This window comes from Schistocerca cancellata, chromosome 2, assembly GCF_023864275.1.
Source record: "Schistocerca cancellata isolate TAMUIC-IGC-003103 chromosome 2, iqSchCanc2.1, whole genome shotgun sequence".
NCBI classification, from domain to species: Eukaryota; Metazoa; Arthropoda; class Insecta; order Orthoptera; family Acrididae; genus Schistocerca; species Schistocerca cancellata.
This window is the reverse complement of record NC_064627.1, coordinates 196966413-196980076: the sequence shown is the minus strand read 5'-3', so window position 1 is coordinate 196980076 and position 13664 is coordinate 196966413. Positions and strand designations below refer to the sequence as shown.

At 48.6% G+C, this 13664-nt stretch overlaps 1 pseudogene; it reads right to left on the bottom strand.

Moving 5' to 3' along the window:
- Nucleotides 1–13252: 13252 nt before the first annotated feature.
- LOC126163350 (U6 spliceosomal RNA) lies at nucleotides 13253–13352 on the bottom strand (annotated as a pseudogene).
- Nucleotides 13353–13664: the final 312 nt, after the last annotated feature.

The following is a 13664-nucleotide window of genomic DNA, read 5'->3' as shown; positions in this document are numbered from 1 at the left end:
CGCGCGCGAGACACAGGCCTGGCTGTTGATGACAGCGCGACGCCTGCTGGCCAGAAAAGACAGAATTTTATTCCGCGTTTCCAACAATACCCGCGGGCGACGACACGCACGTGCGGGTGCAACGGAGACGGGAATGTGATGTAATATGTAAATTGAAAATAAAGAGTACAATTTTCAAACGCATTAAGTCGTCTTTTATTCATTCCCCCTTCATAATGTCGTAGTAATTCTATTTTAAAATACAAAATTTTTATAACTGATTTACACTTTTCGTATGTACATAGCGTACATCAATTACTTTGCAGAAAATCAAAACTGGCCTAAACGAAAAAATAGTACTTGTTTGTAAATTTTAAAATTTTTTGGCTCAAAACATTTTTATGAATGCATTCCTGGTAACCAATAACTCCACCAATACGTTTGACAAAATATTGATTTTTTAAACAATCGAAAATTCAAAAGTGATGAAAAACATTTATTTAGCAAATTGGATTTACCACTGAATGCAGCACGCCAAGTAATGTTATGAACTAGTATTTCAGCCTTCTGCGATGTTTTTGCGACCGGGATGAAATTTCGCAGGTAACTGGACAACCGTGATAGTGGTTTTAGTTTGGACATGGCATGGAATCCGGCCACGTTGTTGACACCATCAAAGACACATCGAGGAAGGATTTGGTCACTCGAGTGCTTTCTACAGTTGCCATGGAAGGCGCGCATCCGTTTTGCCGTCGACAAGTACTTGTTTCGCGGACTCGAATGCGATGGAGCATATAAAGGCCTCTCTTTGCCTCGTGTCGATGTACATATCGCACGTTATGCGCCTCCACGCCTTCTCCATCCTCTCATCCTCTCCTGCCGGAACTTCAGCCAACGTCCACTGCACGTCCTTAAGACATCCATGCCGAGTTACACACTCCCTTCCAGACCTAATCAGCAACTCCCTCTTCCATGCTCCCCTTCGATAACCGTCAGAAGCATGAAAACGAAGAGTCTCGGAAATGCCATGGAAATCTAGAAATTACAAGTTGTGTTTAACACACGATACATTTCAGTTGCTTGCCTGACGGCTGATCTGCGTGAATGGCTGTGTTCTCGTGAGTCTACGTCTATAAGCGGCAAACAACGGAAAGTTTAGAAAGGCAAGGCAGAACGCGGAAGAACCTCCAGGAAGAAAAAAAAAATAACAGAATGGCTGACTTCCGAAAGGCAGGCAGAAACAAAAGAAAGATACGTACTTACGCCATTTCTCTCATTCACATGATCCTATATCCGTAATAGCAGATCTATGTTTATAATCGTAGAGCTTAGCAAAATAATGGTCAGTGCTCAATTTGATTTTATACCGTATAAATTATGAGGTTTAATGTTTGGAGTTTCTGTTACTATAGTTCTTAAAACACATGCATTGCATATGTAATTCTCAAGTTTTTGTACGAATGCTCTTCAAACGCTGTATTTCTCTGAATTGCAGTGTGTCGGAATTTGGGCTGAAGCGATGTACTATGCACTGATTTATACAAATTATTATTAATAATTCTGCTTTAAAATGTTTTATACAATTCATCGTTGTTAAACAGTTTATAATTATTATTATATTAAAATATTTATATATTTTATTTTTATTACCGTTATTAAAATGCTACAAAACTCTGGCGTGCTAAAAGTGTTAGTAACAGTTATTTATATTTGCAGGGCGGTAAGACATTGCCCTCAATCCCCCACAGATTAACCTTGAAACCGCAACTGCACAAGGACCTATCTTCAGCATCATTTGAACATACATGTTCAAAGGCGACCTTCAGCGTCATTTAAACCAGCTTGCTCAAAGATTGTTACATTATGAGAAGTGGCAATTCTCTCTGTGATACCGGTAAGGAGATAAGAATAAGGGCAGATGGCGCTGCCTATGCCGAGCACAGCCATCAACTGAAGACAGGGTCACCATCCTGGTAGGCGCAGGAGGTGAGTTTATCAGTTCAATACGGTGCGACGCTTGCCGTCTTAGCTTTCGTTCATGTGATTGGAAGTCATTTCTGAGTGTGTATTTCGATACAATACAACGTAGGACTCCACAGCAATATGAATACACACTCGATATCAAATTTTATGCACAAACCAATATGGCGGCGGTGGCTTCACTCTTGCGGCGTAAGGGCATCTCCCCTTACTCTAACCTCCTTGGATATTGGCCACAGCAAACTCTTTTCCTGAGTACATGTGTAAAGGAGACTCACTGGATTCCGAAGTTTACATTATTGTCAAGTAATCAGACAGACATACTTTACTAGACTGTCAAAGGCGCATCTTTTACTGAAATATAAGGTTTCCTGAAGTAAGATAGCGGGATCAGGATTTTTCTGGGAAGAAATGATGTTATAAGCTTTAGAGGAGGTCTAAAACAAGTTCTACAGCTGAGCTAATATTTGTGTGCTTTGTCAGTAAATAAACAGCTCTTTACACGTCCTTGCAATCGGCGCCATACTGTGATTCTAAAGTGACATTAACGAAGCTCTATACGGTACTGGCAGTCTAGTAAAGTATGTCTGTGAGTAATCAGTCCGCGGGAGACTTCGGTGTATAGCGTTGGCTGAAGTAGACGTGTGTACTGTGTAGAGATGTGACTTCGGAATGCTGTCGTTTTAACTTGGAATATATTAAAGAAGGTAATTTTCCGCGTGCGCTGCTTTTGCGGGACCTGATATGTCGCATTTAGGGAACTTGCATTTTTTTACTATTACGATAAGACGATAAGTTGTATGTTAAGTAACGACAAAAGGAGGATGTTTGTTCCGGCGAGTTCCAAAAAAAAAAAAAAAAAAAAAAATGGTTCCAATGGTTCTGAGCACTCCGAGCACTATGGGACTTAACATCTGAGGTCATCAGTCCCCCAGAACTTACTTAAACATAACTAACCTAAGGACATCACACACATCCATGCCCGAGGCAGGATTCGAACCTGCGACCGTAGCGGTGTCGCGCGGTTCCAGATTGAAGCGACTAGAACCGCTCGCCCACAACGGCCAGCCGGCGTGTTCCAGTGAAATGCAATTGCATTGCAACCGCATGTGCATCCATTGTCGCAGAAGTAAGCCAAGTCTTTATCAAGGCAAGAATTAAACATTGTTCTGTGTACTTATGTAACAGTGATTGTCTATTGTGGTTACAGTGCCTGTCTCTCTGTATCTCCTCGACTTCCCAACAATATCACTCTGGTTCACTCCGAGACGCCTGGACACTTCTCTTGTTGAGAGCCTTTCCTGGCACAAAGTAACAACGCGGACGCGATATAACCGCGGTACTGACCGTCTAGGTGTGGTTGAACTACAAACAACACGAGCCGTGTACCTCCTTCCTGGTGGAATGGCTGGAACTGATCGGCTGTCGGACCCCCTCCGTGTAATAGGCGCTGCTCATGCATGGTTGTTTACACCTTTGGGCGGGTTTAGTGACATCTCTGAATAGTCAAAGGGACTGTGTCTGTGATACAATATCCACAGTCGACGTCCATCTTCTGGACTTCTGGGAACGGGGGTGATGCAAAACTTTTTTTTATGTGTGTAGATTGAAGCGACGAGTGAAACTACACTCCTGGAAATGGAAAAAAGAACACATTGACACCGGTGTGTCAGACCCACCATACTTGCTCCGGACACTGCGAGAGGGCTGTACAAGCAATGATCACACGCACGGCACAGCGGACACAGCAGGAACCGCTGTGTTGGCCGTCGAATGGCGCTAGCTGCGCAGCATTTGTTCACCGCCGCCGTCAGTGTCAGCCAGTTTGCCGTGGCATACGGAGCTCCATCGCAGTCTTTAACACTGGTAGCATGCCGCGACAGCGTCGACGTGAACCGTATGTGCAGTTGACGGACTTTGAGCGAGGGCGTATAGTGGGCATGCGGGAGGCCGGGTGGACGTACCGCCGAATTGCTCAACACGTGGGGCGTGAGGTCTCCACAGTACATCGATGTTGTCGCCAGTGGTCGGCGGAAGGTGCACGTGCCCGTCGACCTGGGACCGGACCGCAGCGACGCACGGATGCACGCCAAGACCGTAGGATCCTACGCAGTGCCGTAGGGGACCGCACCGCCACTTCCCAGCAAATTAGGGACACTGTTGCTCCTGGGGTATCGGCGAGGACCATTCGCAACCGTCTCCATGAAGCTGGGCTACGGTCCCGCACACCGTTAGGCCGTCTTCCGCTCACGCCCCAACATCGTGCAGCCCGCCTCCAGTGGTGTCGCGACAGGCGTGAATGGAGCGACGAATGGAGACGTGTCGTCTTCAGCGATGAGAGTCGCTTCTGGCTTGGTGCCAATGATGGTCGTATGCGTGTTTGGCGCCGTGCAGGTGAGCGCCACAATCAGGACTGCATACGACCGAGGCACACAGGGCCAACACCCGGCATCATGGTGTGGGGAGCGATCTCCTACACTGGCCGTACACCACTGGTGATCGTCGAGGGGACACTGAATAGTGCACGGTACATCCAAACCGTCATCGAACCCATCGTTCTACCATTCCTAGACCGGCAAGGGAACTTGCTGTTCCAACAGGACAATGCACGTCCGCATGTATCCCGTGCCACCCAACGTGCTCTAGAAGGTGTAAGTCAACTACCCTGGCCAGCAAGATCTCCGGATCTGTCCCCCATTGAACATGTTTGGGACTGGATGAAGCGTCGTCTCACGCGGTCTGCACGTCCAGCACGAACGCTGGTCCAACTGAGGCGCCAGGTGGAAATGGCATGGCAAGCCGTTCCACAGGACTACATCCAGCATCTCTACGATCGTCTCCATGGGAGAATAGCAGCCTGCATTGCTGCGAAAGGTGGATATACACTGTACTAGTGCCGACATTGTGCATGCTCTGTTGCCTGTGTCTATGTGCCTGTGGTTCTGTCAGTGTGATCATGTGATGTATCTGACCCCAGGAATGTGTCAATAAAGTTTCCCCTTCCTGGGACAATGAATTCATGGTGTTCTTATTTCAATTTCCAGGAGTGTATAAATTCCTGCACCAGGGTCTCACACTGGATCCTCCATTTACGTTCGATGCTGAGGTGCTATTCGAGAACATGGAGGGCCTTGGCAAATCTGTTCATGTGCAATAGGGAATTTAAAGTACAATGGAACGGCGGTGAGAATTTGGATCGAGGAGGGAGGCGTACCAGGGTAATCCGTGCTGTTGAGTGAACCGCTGTGCTAGGTGGCTTAGTGGCTAACGCACCTGCCTAATAAGCAGGAGACCGGTTTGACTGCCGCCCTTGGTACTTTATTAATCTGTATGCCTGCCACCCCTTACCCTGTCACGTAGTTCCTCGGTGTGGAAGCTTACCTCTTATCACATGCTACGGAACTCTTGTTTCTTCCATACCGTTATTTGTGTAACAGACCTCTGTGTGGATGGTTTACGGGTCTTTGAAAGACATTAACCAATCAAGCGGCAACTTCCACCATTATGTTACAATATCACAGCTCTCTGAAGCACGACGACTGTTTAATCCATGCCTTAATGCAATTTATTCGCGACAGAATGACACCTGTCTCCCCAGCCTTTGTAGGTGGAGAAGGTAAGGACATGTTCCGCGTTCTGGCCCTAGACGGGCCAATCGGGTCCAAACGACTACCGTGCCGTCCTCTGCCACTGGGGTCACTGGCTGCGGTACGGCGAGCCATGCGGTCACCACACAGCTCTCCCGGTCGTTGTCGGCTTTCTTGACCTGGGAAGCGCTATTAATCGGTCACGTAGCTTCTCAGTTGGCCTCATGAGGCTGAGTACAACCATTACCAATCCCCTCACCAAAGGAAAATCCCTGACACCACCAGGAATCGAACTCGGATCCCCCCCACATGGCAGTCAAACTTGCTGACCAATTCTTCAGTATGTAAGTTTATTTATTCATCATTCTAACTATAGGTAAAGTTCTTTAATACACAAAAATTAGACAGATGGGTAGTTAATTAGTGAGGCCGCTGGGATGAGCTCAGGAGGCTGCGACATGCGTCTGCTGTTCCATTTCAATTCGGTTGTTCCATTTGGGGTTCAGTTTTCTGTCATACAAAGTATGCGTTAAGTTAATTATCTTTTGCAAAATCGCAGCTGCGATAAACAAGTGACTTCGGGTTTTTTATAGGGGCCAAAGTTACCGTAATTTAATGAAACAAAGACTTGTAGCTCAGAAACCATACGAAGCAAAATTCTCAAATAAAAATAAAGAAATAAAGGCAATGTTGTATAGTTTGAGGTGATATTTATACGGTATATTCAGAATTTAATGTAGTTTTCATCATGTTCCATATTTTTTCTGTAATATCCAATCCTACGTGGAATAAAAATTATGCCATGTTGTCCATCATTTGATTCAAAACCAACATTAGTAAACCATGTTTATGGTATCTTCAGTGGAGTGCTGAAGAAAAAATAAAAAGGAAACGATAACAGTAACAGCAAACCCACTGAGTGCACCACGTCTTATTATACAAAGCAACGAAGAGAGGTCTCTTTCCACACTGAGTGGCAGCAGCCAGCCCATCGCAATTTAAGTGCGGCGCAAGTTTGAATATTTATTATTTACTGAAATTTTTCCTCGTCTGAGACAAGGGGCTCCTTAAAACTCAAAAATGAAATCAGTGTGTAATAAAAGGAGATTCAAGCCTTTGTAAGTTTACTCTTTATGAAAAATGTGTTTCTGACAAATGCATTAATTATTGTTTTGTTACTGCTGTAAAACTCTGTCAACAACAGGCGTTCTTGGGTGCACTGTAGACAAACTTTAGCGAATATATTTTTTTTTTTAAATTCTAAAAACGTCCTGGTAGCCAAATCAGATGTTGAAGAGTTCCTTTATTATAGGGTCGTACACGATCGGTTTCGCGATGAGTTAATTGCATCCTCAGGTGTATACATCTAAGAAAAATTTAATGAGGTTTAGAAAGTACAATAATGGTAAAAATAAGGCAATTGAGCAAGAAACATAAGGGAACACAAACTCACATAACTAATTTAACATTGGTGTTTCAACGTTCGAATGGCGTTCGAGTTGTCATAACCGGTTTAGTTGTATGTTCACGAAACGAAACATCCAAAATTCCAACGGGAAGGAAGCGCAGGCAGTGTACTTGAGCATTGGGAGCCGCGGCCATGGACCTAAAAAGGACTTCAAATCAGACTCCGGAAGAAGACTGTATGGAGTGAACCTGCGATGGATAGACAGATGTAAAGACTCACCAGTGATGAAAAAACAATAAATGACCGCAAAATCCACATGGCGGAGACGTGAATATGCGTGAAGGTGGGGAAAGAAACACGATTGCACACAAACTGAAGGCTGGTAACCGCTACAAAACGCATTATGGTGGAGAAAGACAGTGAATAATATAAAAAACACGTAGAGAGGAATTACATGGCGCGCAGTAAAAGCCGCTTAGATAAAAGTATCATACGAAAACTTCCTGCGGTAAGAAATTAGAAACATAAAACAATTACAAATGCTTAAAACTGCTGCAAAACCCATTAGATGAACATGTTACGTGGAGACAAGTTACCATTCAAAGTCATAAAATAATACTAAACACAGATAGTGCAAATACGTGTACAGATGTACGTGGGCTGTCCAAGGGAATAAAACAGGAGAAATACAGAATTACCGAGTGACCTATAAAAATGGTTAAAACTGTAACAAAATAAATTAGGGGAACAATTTAATGGAAACAAGTCATTTTTCTTTCTTTCTTTCTTTTGCTGATGCCTTGTCCTTGTCCCGCAGTTTCACAGAGTCGGCACGGTTAGGAACGGATTTGGCAAGGTTAGTTAGAAGCGGTGGCCAGATGCTATACCTGCCGCCACCCCATACCCCCCCCCCCCCTCCCGGACGGAATTAGTGTACCCCAGCTGTCTGTGTCTAGTGTAATCCATGGAATAGTGCGAATGTGTTCAGATGTCTGTGAGTAGTGTAACTCAGGCGGAATGTGGGGGCCAGCCCGGTATTCACCTAGCGGGATGTGGAAAACCGCCTAAAAACCACATCCAGGCTGGCCGACGGCGGTAATCCGCCGGGCGGATTCGATCAGGGGCCGGCGCGTCTACCTGAGTCCAGGAAGCGGCGCATTAACGCTTTTTTTTCAAGAGTGTTCAGTTATGAGTAGGTGGAGACAAGGCGGGCAGGGGTCGGAACCCGAGGCCTGGCTGCGATCTCTTCCCCCTCCCGTCCCTGAATCACACCTTCAAAGTAGCTTTTTGATTTATTTTTGTTTTATTTTATTATTTTTATTATGTTTTTTTCACCAGGAACAGGGTAAATGAACAAAAGATCTTTATTGGTACAAACTTAAATACAACAGAAATGCCATCCTTCCAGCGAAAATAACACAAGACCTTATACTCGTACAAGGCGAGCAATTTTTTTATGAGCAAGGTGTAGGAAAAAAAAGAATAATAATACTGATGTAAGCTAAGAGGTGTGAAGCAATATACAGTGGAGTGAGGGAAAAACCAGTGTTTTCTGGTGTAGTGCATAAAAGAAAGGAGGCGCGTGTCCATGCGCCTACTCCGCTGTGGGTGACAATGTAGAAAGCAGCGCGGGGGTCTCAGATGTCAGCAGGGGGGCGGGAGTGCTGTTGGCGTATGGCACCATCCAACTGAGCGGGGGTGACGTAAAGATCGCATGTAGGTAATTGGCGAAGAAGGCGCGGTAGTGCGGTCGGTGTTTGACTGCATTGTGGGCGGTTTGTAAGTACTGCCAGAAATCAAGGCATGATTTGTCGCCATCATTATACACGTAGGTGATCGTCCATCCCTTGACCCATACAATCGCATGATTTTTGGTGGCGGGGAAATAAGTATTCTCAGGATGGATAAAAGTCCATGGGTCAATCGAGTCCGGCGGAACGCGGAGGTAACAGGCAACGAACTGTCAGGCAAGTTTCCAGACGTCACTGGTGGCAGCACAAGTCAGTTGATGAACATCGTCATCCACGAGGTGGCAAATGGAACAAAGTGGAGAGTCCTTTAGTCCGTGAAGACGATGATTTGTGGCGAATTGGTTCCATGTTGCCCGACGTGGGAGGGAAGAAAAGGCTGGTGGATGTGACGCCAAACCGTGGGCCACCGCGTAGACGGATGTCTCAGTTCGATATTGTTGCTGGATGTGGAACGAAGGAGTGGGGTGTAAAAATCTTTAGTTCGAGGAGAACACGTGGTCGGTAAGTGTGTGTGAGCATAACTGAAGTCGACGATGAAATCAGAAGTGTGCGTCAGATGGTGCTTGATGTGTCCGACTGGTACTGGTGGAGTTATGGTCGCGGGCACAAGAATTTCCAGCAAGCTGCGCGTAAGGGAGGTGCCCCCGTGGCACTGCTTGTGCATGGTGGACATGTACAAGGACGCCGCGCGGAGTTGCACACTGACAAGGCCGAGGCCCCCCAGTCGCGGGGGAAGGGTGAGCGTGTCGTAGCGGACCTTAAAGAGCGTACTGGCCGTATCCGAAGGCAGCCTGGACGCTGCGTCCAATAGTTGATGGCAGCGGGAGGACCTGTGTAATGTGGACCATTCTGGACGCCACATGTTGATTGAGGTATTGGACACGTTGTAAAGAATCGAGTCGTCGGAGAAGATTTTGTCGCACCGTCGTGTGGATAGTTTGGAGTGCACGCCGAAAATTGATGGCAGCGGATCGGCGCACGGTGGAGGTGAAAATGATACCAAGGTATCGTTGTTTTTGTACACATGGGAGAGGTGCCAAGTCGTCGTGTGAGAGGCCGCGTCCAATGGGCATCGCCGCGGATTTAGCCACATTCATGGTACTGCCCGCTGCAGTGCCGTACGTTGATATCAAATCAAGTACCGTGTGTGTTTCACTCCGTGAGCGGATCAAGAGGAGGAGGTCGTCCGCATACGCACGACGTCGAAAACTGTGCTGTCGCAAAGTGAGACCAGAAAGGTGGCTCGTCAGACTCCCGATGAGTGGCTCCAGGCTTATGGCGTAGAGTAGGGTCGAAAGTGGGCAGCCTTGCCGTACGGAACGCCGGATCGCCACTGGTCCCGCCACACGGCCATTAACCTGAATCAGCGATTCGGCGGTGCCGTACAGGCGCCGGATCACGTCGATAAAGGCTGGTGGAAAACCCATGCGGTTCATCACTGATAACAGAAAAAGATGCCGCACTTTGTCAAATGCGCTGTCAAAATCAATGGCAACCACTGCAGCGCGGAGTCTGCACGCCGCTGCCAGTGCAATTAAATCGCGACATTCTCCTGTGGCCGTTTGTATATTAACTGAGCCGCCCGTAGTTGTCTGTTCGGGGGATAGAATGCTAGGCAGGACCTTGTGGCATCGCGTTGCCAGTAGGCGTGTAAAAAGTTTACAGTCTGCGTTAAGCAGAGTCAGGGGACGGTAATGTGCTGTCGTCACACCTGGTGTCGGTTTGTGGATGGGTATAATAATTCCCGTGACGAAGGACGGCGGTACAGCGTTCCCCATCGTCATCAGTTCATGAAACATCGTTGTCCACCGTGACGCCATTAGTGTGAAGAAAGCGCGATAAAATTCTATCGGCAATCCGTCGACACCAGGTGACTTACTCAGAGTAACTTTTTTGATTGCATCGTGGATTTCGTCACGCGTAATGGGCTCCATCAGCTCGTCCGCTTCGTCGCTGGTGAGGGTGCGAGTTACGTGTGGTAACACAGACTCCTCAGCGTTGTTGTTGGTAGTCTCCTCCTGGTACATTGTGCGGTAGTGGTCGATAAAGGCACTGACGATTTAGGCCTGGCAAGTGAAGTGCTGGCCGCGACAGGTGGTGATCTCGGTGATGAGTTGTTGTCGTCGATGTTTCCTATCGGAGGCGATATGATGCATGGTCGGATGTTCTTGTTCCGCCGAATCTTGACATCGTGTTCGCACCATAGCCCCCTGCAGTCTACGGCATATCAAAGTTACAATTTGCGCTTTAATCCTGCTGCGTTCCCTCTGGGTGTCGGGGGTGGGCGGTTGGGCGTCCAGGTCGCGGAGAACGGCGTAGGAATAGTCGGTAGTGTGCTGGCGCCACATAGCAACTTCCTTTCCATACTGAATCAAAGTACGTCGAGTGGCAGGTTTGGCACATTCCAGCCACCAGTTCAAGGTCGTGCAGTATTTAGGTAAGCGACATTCACAGGTGGCCCATGTCTCGGTAACACGTTGAAGACATTCGGGATCATGAAGATGGGAGGTGTTTAGCTTCCATGGTACACGACTACGCCAGACCACTTGCTTGGGGAACAGAATGTTGCAGATGTAGGCACAGTGGTCTGAAAAGGCCAGGGGCCAAAGTTCTGCACCTTGGACTGCAGGTGAGAGTTCCCGAGAGACGTAAATTCTATCAAGGCGGCTCGCGGAGTGACTCGTCTGGTAAGTATGTCCAGGCGCGTCGCCGTGCTGAACTTCCCAAGTGTCGCGGAGCAACAGATCTCTGACGACAAGACGCAGTTCTTGACAGGTGTTGTTGTGGGTCACTTGATCTTTAGGGTGCAAGACACAATTAAAATCACCCCCAAGCAAGTAATGGTCGCAGCGTCCAAGAAACAAAGGAGCGATTTCTTCTGAATAAAAGAGTGCCCTGTCGCGTCTGCGGGTGGAGCCTGACGGAGCGTAAATTTTGACGATACGCGTCCCCATGACGGTGACGGCCATACCTCTGGCAGATGGAAGGTATGTGATATCGGCCACTGGAATGCCTTCTCTGGCGTAGATGGCTACGCCGCGTCCCAGGTGGTCACCAGGAGAAGGATAAGTGTTATATCCCGCGACGTCTGCAAGTGTGGCCAAGTAGTGCGATATCGACGTCCGACGCCCATATGATCTCTCGTAGCAGTTGAAGGTTCACGGGTGAGCTAATGGTGTTAGTGTTGATCGTCGCTATTCGGTAGGTGTGGAGCCGTACCCCGCCGTGGAGGAAAACTCCACCGACGGAGGATGAAGAGGGGCGAGGCAACGGCGAGTCGTGCCGTACGCCACCTAACGGCGTTATCAGCGGCGTAACGATGCTTCCGTCTGGGGTAACTCTGTCCCCAGCGTGTGGTCCGGGTCCTCATCGACGTCCTCACTCCACATCATTGAAGGCGCTGTCGTTGTGATGGTCGTACATTCCACTTCGGTCGTAGGGGCGGAGGACGTCTCGGCGGCAGTCGCATCGGTGGAGTCCATTGGTTCAGGAGCACCTGAGCGAGCCAGTAGAGTAGGCATCGACACATCCACAGTCGGCGTCATGTTGTCGTCATTTATATCGTCGTGTAGGTTCTCCGAGGCCTCGTCGTGTCGGACGGCCTCTGGAGCATCAGGGGGAGGTAATCCGTCTCGTTCCGAGACCGTACGACGCCTCCTCTTGCGCCTCTTAGGTGAACGTTGTTTGCGGGTTCGTCCCTCCGTGTCGCAAGACGGAAGGGAGTAGCGTCGCTCTGAGAGGAAGGCCGTCGCGGCAACGTCAAATGAAGGGGCGTCCATATGTTCAGGCGGGTGGGTGTCGGAAGTCGTCGCTGTTGGTAGTGGCGCCGGAGTAGCGTCAGGCTTTGAGCGCGACGTGTCGGCCCTGGCGGTATCCGTAGCAGCTGGAAGGGTCACTGGTACGTGGTCCGATGGGCGGCGGCCGGTGGGAGGAGAAGAGAGCGCCGATGCGTAGGTGATCGGTAAAACCGTCGTCGGAGCCGGAGGTGCCACGGTAGCGGCTGGCAATTGGGTGATTCGTCGCTGAAGACACTCAGATCTGAGGTGGCCTTCTTTGTCGCACCCGGAACAGGTCTTGGGTTTTCGGTCGTATATGACAAGCGTGCGGCACCCGCTAATTTGCAGGTAAGAAAGTAACCGTTTCCGGACACATGTCCACATAACATATTTTCTTCCTTTGTGTGTGAGGAATGTTTCCTGAAAGTTTGGCCGTACCTTTTTGTAACACCCTGTAGAGCTGACAGGTGAAGAAGCGCGTCCTGGATATTCCGGACTACTTTATTTGCAGGGGGGCAAGCCTCGTAGAGAGTGAAAGGAGTCGGAGATGATGGGAATTTAGCAGGAAAATGGGAATCGCCGGCCGTGGTGGCCGAGCGGTTCTAGGTGCCACAGTCTGGAACCGCGCGACATCTGCGGTCGCAGGTTCGAATCCTGCCTCGGGCATGAATGTGTGTGATGTCCTTAGGTTAGTTAGGTTTAAGTAGTTCTAGGGGATTGATGACCTTAGAAGTTAAGTCCCATAGCGCTCAGAGCCATTTGAACCATTTTGAAAATGGAATACGCTGTACGATTTTGCGTGTCATACTTGCGCAGGAGCCATGCTAAACTCCTCTGTATCGTTACAGTTTTAGTATATACAGTGTACCGTCGAAGCGACTACTCTGTCTCTTAGAGAACAGCAGAGAAACGACAAGCCTTGGAAATTTCGCCGGAGCGACTAGGACTCGAGCAGCAGCCGGGTACTGTTGTTGTCACTGCGAAAGCAAACGGCACGCGGAGGACAAAGTGCGGTGTCAGAGAAAGCCAAACGCCTGCCACGTGCCGCGAGAGGCCGCTAAGTGGCCCGCAAACAATCGCACGTCGATCGCAGCTCGCGGCCTCAGAGCGACGGCCGACACGCGGCGGTCTGTGTGTACGGGAGCGACAGGCGCGCCGAGAGAAGCCCGGCGAACGTCCCAGC